This window comes from Ischnura elegans, chromosome 2 (assembly GCF_921293095.1).
Source record: "Ischnura elegans chromosome 2, ioIscEleg1.1, whole genome shotgun sequence".
In the NCBI taxonomy this organism is placed as follows: Eukaryota; Metazoa; Arthropoda; class Insecta; order Odonata; family Coenagrionidae; genus Ischnura; species Ischnura elegans.
In genome coordinates, this window is record NC_060247.1 from 45,854,571 (window position 1) to 45,867,461 (window position 12,891).

Consider the following 12,891-nt stretch of genomic DNA (forward strand, 5'->3'; position numbering starts at 1 on the left):
AGAAAAAGAATTCTTTTTCAGAAAAAAGCTACGGTTTACGTATTAGAATCCGCCCATCAACCAAATTCTACGATTAGAATTCTCCCATCAGCATCCAATTAGCCTAATGTTCCGCGAAAAATGAAGGCGACTGCGGAGACCACCACAGTTATCCCATTAACCGATTAAATGAAGCCCCACTCTTGGTCACCTTCATTACTCACAACCGCCTACTTTTCCTCCTCAAACGCATCGCCACCCCCACTCCCCTCTCAACACCACTTCCCCACCTCCTCCCCGCAGCCAACCACCAACCTGCCTCTCCCGCGCGTCGGAATGGGACCGCTCGCACTACGGTTGTTTTTCCCTCATGAGCGACTCATGGTGCTCAGTGCCGCGCGAGGTTCTTGGAAGCCACATCTTTGCCGAGCGAGTAACAGAAGGAACGGACGTGCTCACAACGTGCTAAGGAAGTTTCGGCGGTGACAACCCAATAAGGACATTCGGAAGGGACGTCGCGGAGCCGAGACCTTTTCCAGCGGTGAGTTGGGTTCCCACTGGCGGCGGACGCAGCCTCCGCCTGACGCGCCCGGGAAGCACAGTGACCCAGTTCTCCCCGACTGCATCATTCGGCGGGTCGCGGCGTCCCTCGGGAGACAAAGTGCGGGCACCGAAAAACCAAACTTGAATCGATAGCTTATCCATATCATAATCCGCGACCACCAAGGAGTTAATATCCAAGCAGCAATCAATATTTCAGCTGCATACGGACAACATTTTCGGCATTAACATATGAAGGGATTAGAAGCCAAGGGGTGCAAGTGATTTTTTTCTAAACGGAGTTAGGTAAAGAAATAAGGCAGGGTATACATAGGTATACATAGCTCTAACAGTTTCTGTTAAACAGCCATGGCTGTCCTGAGACTCCGTAGTTATTTGCTTGGCTGGCTAAGCATGTTGTGATTTTTTTCAGTCGGTTCAAATTTGAGGGAATGAGATGCCAAGGGGTACAAATGTTTTATTTTTCTAAACAGAATTAGGTAAAGAAAAGAAACGACATCATCTAGATATTTAGCTGTGTATTTGATTTTCCACTAGATGTGAGCACAAAACAGACTCGATCGTACTCCTTGCCCACCAAGTTATTTTATATTTCCTCTATCCATTTCTGTACATAATTCTGTTTAGAAACAAAATCACTTCTATCCCCTGGCTTCTCTCCTCCTCATTTGAGATCCGTGCATTATGCATGTTAATCAAATTAACGTTGCATGGTTATATGATAAATATGTAAAGGACCCGCCAAACAAGCTTGCACTGATGTCCAATAGTGGACGTGGATGTCCTTATTACAACATCTCTTAGATATATTCACAACATCTAATGAGTAGATAATGGGTGTGCTAATTATGGTTTTTGTTAATCCCCATATATACAAACAAAATATTTGTGCTCTTCAAAGCAATATCGAACAGAACTGCGTGGAATGACAGTATGTTGATGTCACGAATATTACATCTTGGCTATTTTTGTAACGTTATTTTTACAATTCGCCGCGAATGCTACAAATGTGATATGTAACGTTTTCAAAATATTAATAGAGTAATAACAAAGTTTTTTTTGGATATACCAACCTAATTTAGATATACATTGTATATCGTCTGCTGCTTGAGTAGCTTTGTTTTTCTGCGATGTTAGTGATCACGCGTTCCGATTGAAATGGTGTTGAGTAGACTTTTATTGCGGAAACAAGACGTTTAACATCTTAACGCCACGATTTCTCGATCAAAATATTGTCTACTAGTACTCAATAAAATATTGTGTATGATTTGATACTTTCCCCCGAGTAACAGGAATGGCCTTCCCATGGGCTTGTGGGTGGTTAGGAAAATTAAGGACACCGGACATTTCGGGTTTCGATTCATCAACTATTCTCAAGCCTCACGTCTGATGAAGACCGAATAATGTGAAGTCTGGTGTATAAAAGTGTTTCGTGGATTCCTTCCGACGAGTGTAAATCAGCGTATCAAGCTCTAGATTATTTCTTATTTCTATAGTGAATTGATCCATGCATTACTTGGGTGCTTTTAAATCGACACTTTTACTGCTGTTCAGGAAGTAGCGAATCAGTGCTTGATATTCTGCATTATGCCCTTTATAATGTATTTAATGACTTTCAAAACCTATGTACTAATAAATCTTCAGATTAAGCACTGTAAATATCGATAATTAACATAAATATAGTGACTACTTTTCAAACATGTTTATTAAGCATTAGGGGAGCCGTGATAAGTGCTTAGTTTGTCCGGCATAATTTATCCGAAGCAGGGTATGATGCTCCATGGTGATCGCACCTTGTGCTATTTACTTATTAAGAAGCCATTCCGAATAATTTGCACTATTCTGGGCGAAGTTAACGCATTTTATACCTGTAATGAATAAAAATCTGTACACTTTACTTTAAGGAATTACATAGGAGTATAACGTTATATAGGTCTTGCGGCGACATTGAAGTTGGCTACCCCGATACCCCATGTGACGCGCAGTACTGTTAAGTAGTTTATAATAAAAAGTACGAAGTACAACGTATATTAATTGTCAATAGAGTGTGTTATCTTACACATTGTGAGAGTGCTTTTGATAATATTATCGCCTGAAAGTTTGAGCATCATAGTTATTGACACTTTATAGCGTGACAGAAATTATTATCTTAATTTACGAGGAGTGGAGTATAGAAGAAAAAGGTTATATAGCAAAAGAGAATATTTCGACCTTCTAAGAAAATATATAATTAGGTCTCAACGCATGCATGGATATCATTATTTTTGGAAAGATATCTAAATTTTTCATGAAGAAATAATCACTAAAAATAGCTTATATATTATTCAACACATAGCATATGCATACATATTATATGCGAGGATTTGAAAAAAAGACAAATAAACACAAAACTTCCGAGAGAATTAGGCTGACCTAGAGGACCTTTTTGAGGTGAGGGCGCAAAGAATCATGGCGTCACGAGCGGGGTCAAGGATATTTTTTTAGAGCTCGTCGCTGGGAGAGATGTATGCATTGTCACTCAGTATCCGGCTGACGCGCCCACACGCTCTCAATGGTAGGACGTCTATATTGCTTCAGTCCCAACGCCTAGCGCCTAGAGCTGTTGCTCAAACCTTTATAGACATTGAGAATGAGATAACATAAAATCTTTTTTGATCATAGTTATCCATTGCGGTACTGTATCAACTAATAAATTTGTGAGATATAACGTCAAAGGGTGCGCAGAAAGAAAAAAATGTTCAACGCAATAGAATGAACAGGGTTCGATTTCCGGTCAATTCAAGAATTCTTTTTGCATCAAATTCCATCCTTTGATGCTAATAGTTTATAATTTTAGCACTTGAAATTCATATTAAATGAAAGGTGCTTTGGTAGAAAAGGTGATGGCATTTGAGCTAATGCGGTAATATAGCACAGAAAATACTGACTGAAAATTCAAAATTCACCTAAAATTTCAACATTTAGTTGGATAAATACACATCAGGTAAATGAAAATGATGACCTGAGCAATGGAATTCAATTCTGTTTGATCACTATCACTCGGTATAAAAATTCGAAAATAGGACTTAAGATAGTAGCATAGCTATAATTTGAGTTCCCTAGGACATGATAAGAGAGTAAGTACACACGATTCTCTGTTTTATCCACACAGGGTGATCAGAGAGTTGAACGGAATGTTGGAATGGGGTTATACTACCTCTATGATAAGCACTTTTTGAAATAATATTTTTATTAGAGAATAATGATAAAAATGTTGGCTTTTCACATGAAAAGGCCAATTAAATTCCGTGTCTTTCCGACTGCATCAATCTCCTTCAGTGGTAGATATACAGAGGGGCTATAGAGGATTATAACCGCCCTTTGGCTATTCAATTGCATTAGATAAAATGGTTAATTTGTTCGAACTCCCACTACGGCTGGCTCCCAAGCTCCCCACCCAGCTTCCTCTTGCCCCTATCCTGTATCACCTTATGTCTTGTGCAAACCATGATCTATCACTATAGTGACGGTGTTTTCCGTTTATAAATATTGCGTCACTGCAATTCGCTATCGTTGGCATAAACGCCTAATTCGGCCGCTTCCGCAATGGGATCGTTATTACAATTTAATCGCTCGACAGATCGTAATTTCCATTAGCATCTCTTAAGGATCTCGGAAAATTCCACTCTTACGGAGCATTCATTACCAAGAGTTTTTACGCGGTGGGTTATTGCGAGAATGATGCCAATGCATTCACAATGTTTTAAGTATATCAGGACTAGCCACGGTGATAACTTTACGGAGTCCCCCGAAATGCACAAATTGTGCGAAAAATCATTCCCTTATCTGGTTTAGTCCTCAAATTTCTGTAGATTTGAATCACGCCTTGGTAGCTTAACTGGATAAGGCACTCGACCGGAAATTGGGGGATCCGGAAGCGAATTCCGGTCAAGGTAATTGATTTTTTACCCGTGGATTTTCAGCACAGTTCACTATGTGTTTCGAAATAAATCAATTGGCCCTCAGTAGCTGCCTATTGCAAATCATTCTGATATTTTTGGCAGACAGATTTTTTGAAAAATTGTCGTGCTGATCACTGAAGGTTTAGAGGAAAGAGGAGTTGGAAATAAGTAATATAACTCTTGAGGAATATTTTTTGTTACAGCAATACCTGTAAAGAAACATCTTTACGGTATTTAGCGCCCATAGAGTTTTCCTTGTGATGCGAGCCGATCACATTTATGCAGAGGTATATTGATTTGACATCAATTGTATCAATGCATGTAAGCATGGTGCTAGAATTCACACAAATGATCTTCTATTTCCTTTGGTAGAAGTAGTTCAACGAAACAATGAAGCTCTACGTATGCCTGTTAGGCTTATTTGTATTTATTTTTTAGAACAAACCAAACGTCAGTTGTCACGAGAGTAACGGGAAATCTTATAATAACTGATCAAGAACAGGAAGTATTTTTTTTTATCTTAGCAATAGCATGAATATAAATTTTGACTCCGGAAATGACAGCATTTTTTATTGTCGGAAAATAATCCATTCCTTATCCTCTCTATGTTCAATTGACCGGATTTCATAACAAAGAGAAAATTAAAGTGTAAGCAATTGGATCATCGTCTTTGAATTAACACAAAATTTTCTCTGAATGAAGAAACGCTTTGTCATAATAGTAGAAGCATTTGAGAATCAGGTTTAGAAACATTTAAATATGGAAGTACAAAGATTTTTTAAAATGAAAATCGTGCTTATTGTATTTCAGAGTAGAATTATTAATTACTGGGGTGTTAGTCAGTTACGACGTCAAAAATAATAGATTTAAAAAAATCACGGCACCAGTATAAATGTAGTATAGATATATAGAAAAATAGATAATAGTAAAATCACGGCACTATAACAAATGCTAACCTGTACATGAGGTTAATAAACTACTTAAGAAATAATCAGTTAATCATCATTTCGCTTGGAGAGTGATATGAGTTTTAAATTAGTTTACACCTGATAACGTTGAATCTGGAAAAACTGGTTCCTGTGTATAAGAAATTCTAATTTGAAACTAACTATCTCCCAAATGAATCGCTTAATACGATATAGCTCCTCCCGGTTATGCCTGACAGCGTTAACGATGCATATACAGTTATTATTAAATATGCTGCTTTTTTTTGGAACTTCATTTGGAATCATAGCTCAGTGTGATTCTGAATGTTGCATGACTGATATTGTAAGATATTATTTTATCAGGGCCGTGTGAATTATCACAACAATGTTCTAGAAATAAGTTTAATGACTATAAAGTAAAATTAATGTTTCTTTCCTCGTGTAATGAAGTATAAAATATATATATCGAAACGTAAATTATTCGTCAGATTGGTCAAATAGTTTCTCTTAAATTGATTCTGTGATAAAATTGAGAGTAGACTCACGAGAACTGCTCGCATCAAATCACTTAACCGAGCTGAAAATTAACTTCACATGGCTTTATTTGAAGTTCAAATTTTGCGAGCAGTTGGCACAGTCTACGTTGGCTGAGAGCTGATGGTAATGACAAGTTGGAAACTTCTACGTACGTATTTTCTTAATCAAAAGCCAAATGGTATTTATTCGGTAAATACTCTAATGGGCACTGAATGGTTGTCTTGCTGGATACTATACAGGTTGAGAATAACTCACCTAGACCTCCGTGGTGAAGCTGTTAACTTTCCAATATGAATGCACTGAAAATTATAGAAATATTGTGGAAAAAACGATTTATTTTATTCATATTTCTATGATTTATTGCAATAACCCAGAGCCATGTACTAGTGTAATACATGACGTTTTAAAACAATTTCCAACAATTATTTTGCCCAAAATAATTATTTCATATCGATTGTGGGAAAAACGGCGACCCTTCTTCCTTGAAAAAGTGACCCAGATCAGTGACCCGATTGGTGACAAGTAGAGGATTTCCTGCACAAACATGCCATGGCTTTTTATCAAGAAATTCACGATTAATTACAAAAGTGGATCCTCAAGTCGGCCTCTAAATGTGTTGTCACCCACGTCGCACATAAATAGGTAAACAAAAATCGCCACTCATGTCTCTGACAGAGTGATACGAGTTTCATGGGGAAATAAGGTTTAACCAAATGTTTTAACCGAAATTTATATACTTACATGATGATGTGATCTATCAAATTCATAACTTTTCAGTGTTATTTACCTTGACTACGGAGATTATAACGGAATACTTTGGAAAAAAGTGGATCTCATTGTACTCTTCACCGCGCCACGGACATAATTGAAAAACAATCAAAATGCGACCGAAGTGGCAACAGAAATCAGCCTTATATTTAGATAGGGCCTCCTCTATGCACTCCCCTTAAAGAAATACATAACTGCTCTTCTGTGACAGTGCAATATTCAGCTCCCTCCTGTGCTTTAGCTAATACTCATATTTTCTGTACTCTGGTATTTCTGAGCCATAGAAATTTAGCGAGAATCCCGAAAAACCGGTCCATGGCTCTCTCACCTCTGCTGATTTCAAGGTTACCCCGGCGCTGCAACTGGCAACGCGGTGAAAGTGAGATATAATCGCCGAAACAGGGGTGAAGGTCAGCTTTATATCCTGCATCGAAATACGCGATGGATATCCTGCGTAAATTAGATGTATAGTTAGTGCGGCGGGCGTTGCAAGGATAAATTTGGCATATCACGGAAACAATCCGATAAATAATTCTGAGAAACCAGTCACTGTACAATTTACCTAGATAAAAATAACCACAAAAAATATCTTCATCAGTATGAGGTTGGGGATTTTTTTTCACCGTACAAATACTACACATCACCTATGTTTGCATGATTGATAACGCTATTTTTATGGATCCTCACAAACTGTAATTATTTTCAACAAATACTATTGTTATTTACAAATTGCGCCACCTTAACATAGTGTCCAAAGTAATTTAAATTTTGAAAACCGTAATGTGTTCAAGTTTTCCGAGGCAAAATTCTATGTTTTCAAGTGATGATTTTTTTGACAATAGTTTTCATTAATTCAATCATCGTTTAAGATGAAACGCTCGAAAAACCTTATGTTTAAATATTTCTCTCTCCGTCCCCAATATAATTGAATGGGATGGATGGGTTGTAGGTAAGTGACCATGAATACAAAAATGTAAAATACCTAATAGTTTGGTGAGTTTACTGAACGAGTTTCTGACTCCATGCTTTGAATGCAGTGCAACGTAGACGTGTATGTAGGTTCATATAGATGTTCAAGCAAAATTGTAAAATATTCAGAGGAATATTCGTTTTTATTTAACATTTTCAGCCGAATTTGAGGATATTCCTTTCTGATTCTAATGGCTGGTTACAAATTATAGCTACGAACTAAAAATAACAATTTTGCTCCTGGTTAATGAATTAGACAAAATAAAACACCCAGTCGTTATATTAAAACCAATTTCTAAAACCATATTTCTCACTAAGTTATTTACGAAAGATTCACTTATTATTTGAAGAATAGTCGTGTAAATCAATTTCTAGCAATCTCATTACATTTGTGAAAATTACAACGAAATAAATGGTCATAGGTAACACGCATAGACCCTCACTTGAGGGTTGGATTGCGGTGGAGCACCTTATAGCAGCCGAGCAGCTTAGTACCAGACTCAGTCCTGTCGTTTTATGTTTATACAGACGATGGACATCTCACTGCGAGACAAATGGTTACGAAGAGCTGCGAAAAGCATCAGCCGGCGAGATATATAGTGATGTTGTAGCAGACAATGGATAAGTGTCGTGCAGGTTACCTCTAGATAATTTTTCTCTTCTCGTTATTCTCGATTTATTTAATAAATACCAGGCTGAAATAGAATTTTTTCCAATTCGCGCAAAAAATTTTGGTCAACCAAAACGTGTTCAACATAAATCTTTTTGAAAATTTTACCAGTTTGGTATTAAAATTTTTTTGTACATTTTTAAATGGCCCATATCTGTAACATTGTAATGAAAAGTGGTGGCTGTAGGTAAAAACTGGTTAGGTGTCCCCCTGAGCTTAAGTTTTTCCCAATTTTCTCATAGATTATCACCGGCTTGGAGTACCTAGATATTGGTTCTATTCTGACGTAGTACCTACGTACTCTTTATCATTAGAATCTTCTTTTGTCCTTCAAGTTGATTCAATGAATTGACATTCAATTCTGTTCGATCACTATCACTCGGTATAAACATTCGAAAATAGGACTTAATATAGTAGTATAGCTATAATTTGAGTTCCCTAGGACATGATCAGAGAGTAAGTACACACGATTCTCTGTTTTATCCCCACGATTCTCTTTTTATGACTGATCAGAGAGTTGAACGGAATGTTGGAATCGGGTTATACTGCCTCTATGATTAGCGCTTTTTGAAATAATATTTTTATTAGAGAATAATGATAAAAATGTTGGCAATAAAAATAACACCGAGTCGTACTCGAGAAGCATTTTCAGCCCAGAATGTATCTAAGTTTCTAGAAATCTGTATATTTAATATCTCCGAAAACCTTATTTATTGTAAATAATGCTCTCAACAACACGGCAGATATGTCACTGTCATTTCGGTGTAGTCCGTTGGTGTCCACACTTTTCAATTTATAACAGCTCCAAGTTTTGCTCACACCGTGTTCGGTAGGATCTTTTTACGCCTCGACGACATGGCTCTCATATTATCGGGATATTTTAATTCCCCCGATACACCAATCACATGTAGTGAATTGAAAAAAAATAGCTGCTACTATAAGTAAATATACGAGGGCTGTTCGTAAAATAACCTCCTTTTTATGAATAAAACGCTTAAGTAGATTTACAAAATTCATTATATGCATCTTAAAACTAATACTTCCCTTAACTTTTCAGCATAGTTTCCTTGAACATTTAGCACTTATCATACTTATAAACCAACTTTGAAATTTCTTCTACAAAGAAATCTCCCGCCTATGGCTTTAGCCATCCGGTTACCGCATTTTTGAGCTCTTCATCATCCTCAAATTGCAGGTAGGCTAGACATTTCTTCATGTACATAAACTCAGTCCAGAAAAACTCCTCCACTCATAATATTTGGACCATAAATAGCACAAACTTCATATGAAATGCCGAATATTGTTTAGCTGCGAACAATCGAATAACACTACACATTTCACCCTTGGCAGGATTTTATTGCAGCACACATTTTGAAAAGCTACCAAAAAACGACTAGCGCTCTAACGGCCTTCAATCTACCACGACTGTACGCCGACTGACTTGCAATGCGTGTCGATGCAACAATGGCGGCATTACCCCCTCCACTTCTCACGGGCTGAGCAAACGGAGGTTACTTGCCTAACAGCCCTCGTAATTACGAAACATACTTATTGATATGATAAACATTGACTTCAATATTTTTTCCATGAAAAAGGCATAAGTTCAGGTAGGTTAACCTGTAGCATAGACGTGAATAACTTATTTAAAAAATAACTGCAGCAATAACAAAACATAGTTCGTATTCGGCCGATGTGAAATAATGGCCACACATACTTCGTTAAATGACAAACTTTAACTTCAATATTTTTCCTTGAAGTGTTCAGAGGGGTTAATCATTATCTTAGATAAGTATAGTTAAATTATAAATTCCAAAGCATCCCTACCATTTGTTTTGATTTAGCACCATCAAATTATGATTTATATAATGACCCAACGCCAGAATTCTACATTATGCAGAGACAGTCTGTAAAAGAAAATATAGAAACAGTCTTGAGTCAATAGCCTTGATATATCTCCCGGTACTCACGAAATTTCCGCCCATGTTCATTAACAGCGACCAAAAGAAGATCGCTTCTTATGCGATAAAAAACTGAGAATTCAAAAAAGGAATTCGTCGCCTTCAGAGATATGAAAACCGCACCGTTCTGGAACACAAAAGTTCGAACATCATTCTTGTATTCACAATTAGAGATAAGACAATCGCGACTATTGGACTCTCTATCTCAAACACCTGTCAATCAAGACTTTGAAGCGTAATACAATCTTTACGTTATATAATGCACCGCTTTGACTTCCAAAACTCGCTATCAATAATATACCTACCCCGAGTTCATATCAGGCAGTTATTGTGAAATACAGTACTATGATCTCCTCCCTTCATTATCATTTTACGAGATGTCATGTGACAGTGACAGGTGAGCTCAAATTGAATACATAATTATAAAATTTCCAAAAATATTTTATTTGATTTCTCTTTCTAGCCAGGCAATGAAGTGCGGTGATTATGAAATAACGACCGAGGACTGAAATGCGCAATCTATTCAAAGTTCTTAATCCATGAGAGAAAAGCTCAAATGGTAATGATATTGTGCAAGATTCCATAAATTATTAGCCTTATCGGCATTTTCTGCTAAGGATATTTCTTCCATTTCGAAGCAGCATTGGGCACGTTAAATACCACATTTAATGATCCATCTATAAAATTTAGAAACAGAATTTTGAATTAAAGCCACGAGTTCAGAAGCAATTTGCAGTAACAATAAAATTTCGTCCAAATTTTACTCAAAGAGAAACAGATTGCTCCTAAATGCAGGGAAATATCAAATGCCGAGTCTGCAGACATTTTATTGACAGAATCTTCTCCTCATAAGAAAGTGACATATGGACATAGTTAACGGTCAATGGAATCAGATTAAGGGCTTCATAGAAGATTTCGCGGTGAATGGGAATAAATAATATGGATAACTCTCTCTCACCATCAAAAGACACGATTTAAAATTTTTAACGCCGCACCGGTGAGTAATAATGGGCATAATAATTTTATTCTTGCGCCGTACGGCTGACAATAGAAAAAATATATCGCACGGGTAAACAAACGTATTTGTCCAGTAGTTTTTTCCTCAGGATGCATCGTTAGTCAATGGGTAAAACTATGAAGTGCATTGAAAATGAATAGATGACAAAAGGTGACAGGCAAGAATTTACACCCTTTTCAATATACGTGTTACTTGTTGAAGAATTTTTCTTTGATTTAGATTAGCACTTGAAAGATTGCTGACGCTTTTTAAATACATTTTTACCTCGCACAATTCCTTTAATTTTTTATTACTTACTGCGAGCCTGGTACGAAAATATCGATCTGCTTGTCTTGTGAACAGTTATTTATAATTAATAAAGTGAATGTAATATTCGAAAAATACGGTCACACGAAAAAACTCCTGGATTCAATTAAAAGAAAGCATAAGCATGCATGTATTGTATTTGTCTTAAAATTACGAACGCATTCAAGAAATTTTTAACTTTGAAATTCACGAAATTATACGATATGAATTACGTAGCGGAAATATTCACTCTTAAGACTCTTCACTTCCTGTAGTCTTTTGAGTAAAATTAGATGAAACAAGGAGCAAATGCAATGGTATTATTAATAATAATAAACGAAGAGTTGAACCGGTAGAACATTAAGATGCAGAGAGGAAACACGAATAGTACATACTTTATTTTCTGTGGAATTGGAAAATTAAAACAATATTAGGGTAAGTGAATGGCCATGGTTAAGAATTGAAGAGGAATAAAGATAATGTAGCGAAGTAGAGGACTGTCGTCCAGAACAACCAGAAAAATTAAAGTTTACAAACAGCCTCAAATTCTATTAAAGAATTTCTGTCGTTTTTAAAGTGAGATGATATGATCCACAGCTATTTCCCGATATTCTTATTTTTTCATTGCAATAATGATTAAATTATTGTTTTTTACGTTCTAAATCTCTCTAAATTTACAAATTCTGAGTTTGCCCTGGCGAGTTAGATGCTATGTAAAATCTAACACGTGACTTAGTACACATGTTGTACATGTGATACATGTATAACATTAAAAAGAAGAAGGGACGCATGTATACGCTGTCTCCTTTGGCAATGGGAATAGGTAAAATAAATTGAAGAGAGGTGGAAGATGATGATTAAGAAATGAATAGGACAGCAGAGAATAGAGGGAGGTGGAGTGCATTTGAAAAAAGCAAATAACATTTGAAGTTTACAAAGAATGCTGAATAGTGATAAATATATTGAAAATTTTCCCATAGTAAATTGCATTCGTAATTATTAGCTCGTACTATATCGCTGCTAATTGCCATTTTTAAAGGTCAAATTGAATTGAAGTTGCCATGCCCTCCTGGGGTAAGTCCCAAGGGTTCTTAAACCGGTGATCTCAAGGTTTGACAAATACAAGCAGAAGCAAGAGTGTAAATTCCTCCGTAGACATAGAAGCTGCTACTCCATGAGCGGAAGTCAGAAGGACGCCATCGCTAGAAATATCTATGTTCCCAGAAGCCCATTTAATAGTGTCTTGATAAGAAGTTGTAAAATTTTTCGCCAATTTTAA

At 36.6% G+C, this 12,891-nt stretch overlaps 1 protein-coding gene across 1 annotated transcript in view; it reads left to right on the forward strand.

Moving 5' to 3' along the window:
- The first annotated feature begins 403 nt into the window (after positions 1-403).
- Positions 404-12,891, forward strand: part of LOC124153669 (apolipoprotein D-like) — a 33,794-nt gene continuing 21,306 nt past the window's right edge. The window contains exon 1 of the mRNA XM_046526971.1: positions 404-520. The gene's annotated coding sequence lies outside the window, so the exon portion shown is untranslated. The remainder of the gene's footprint in view (positions 521-12,891) is intronic.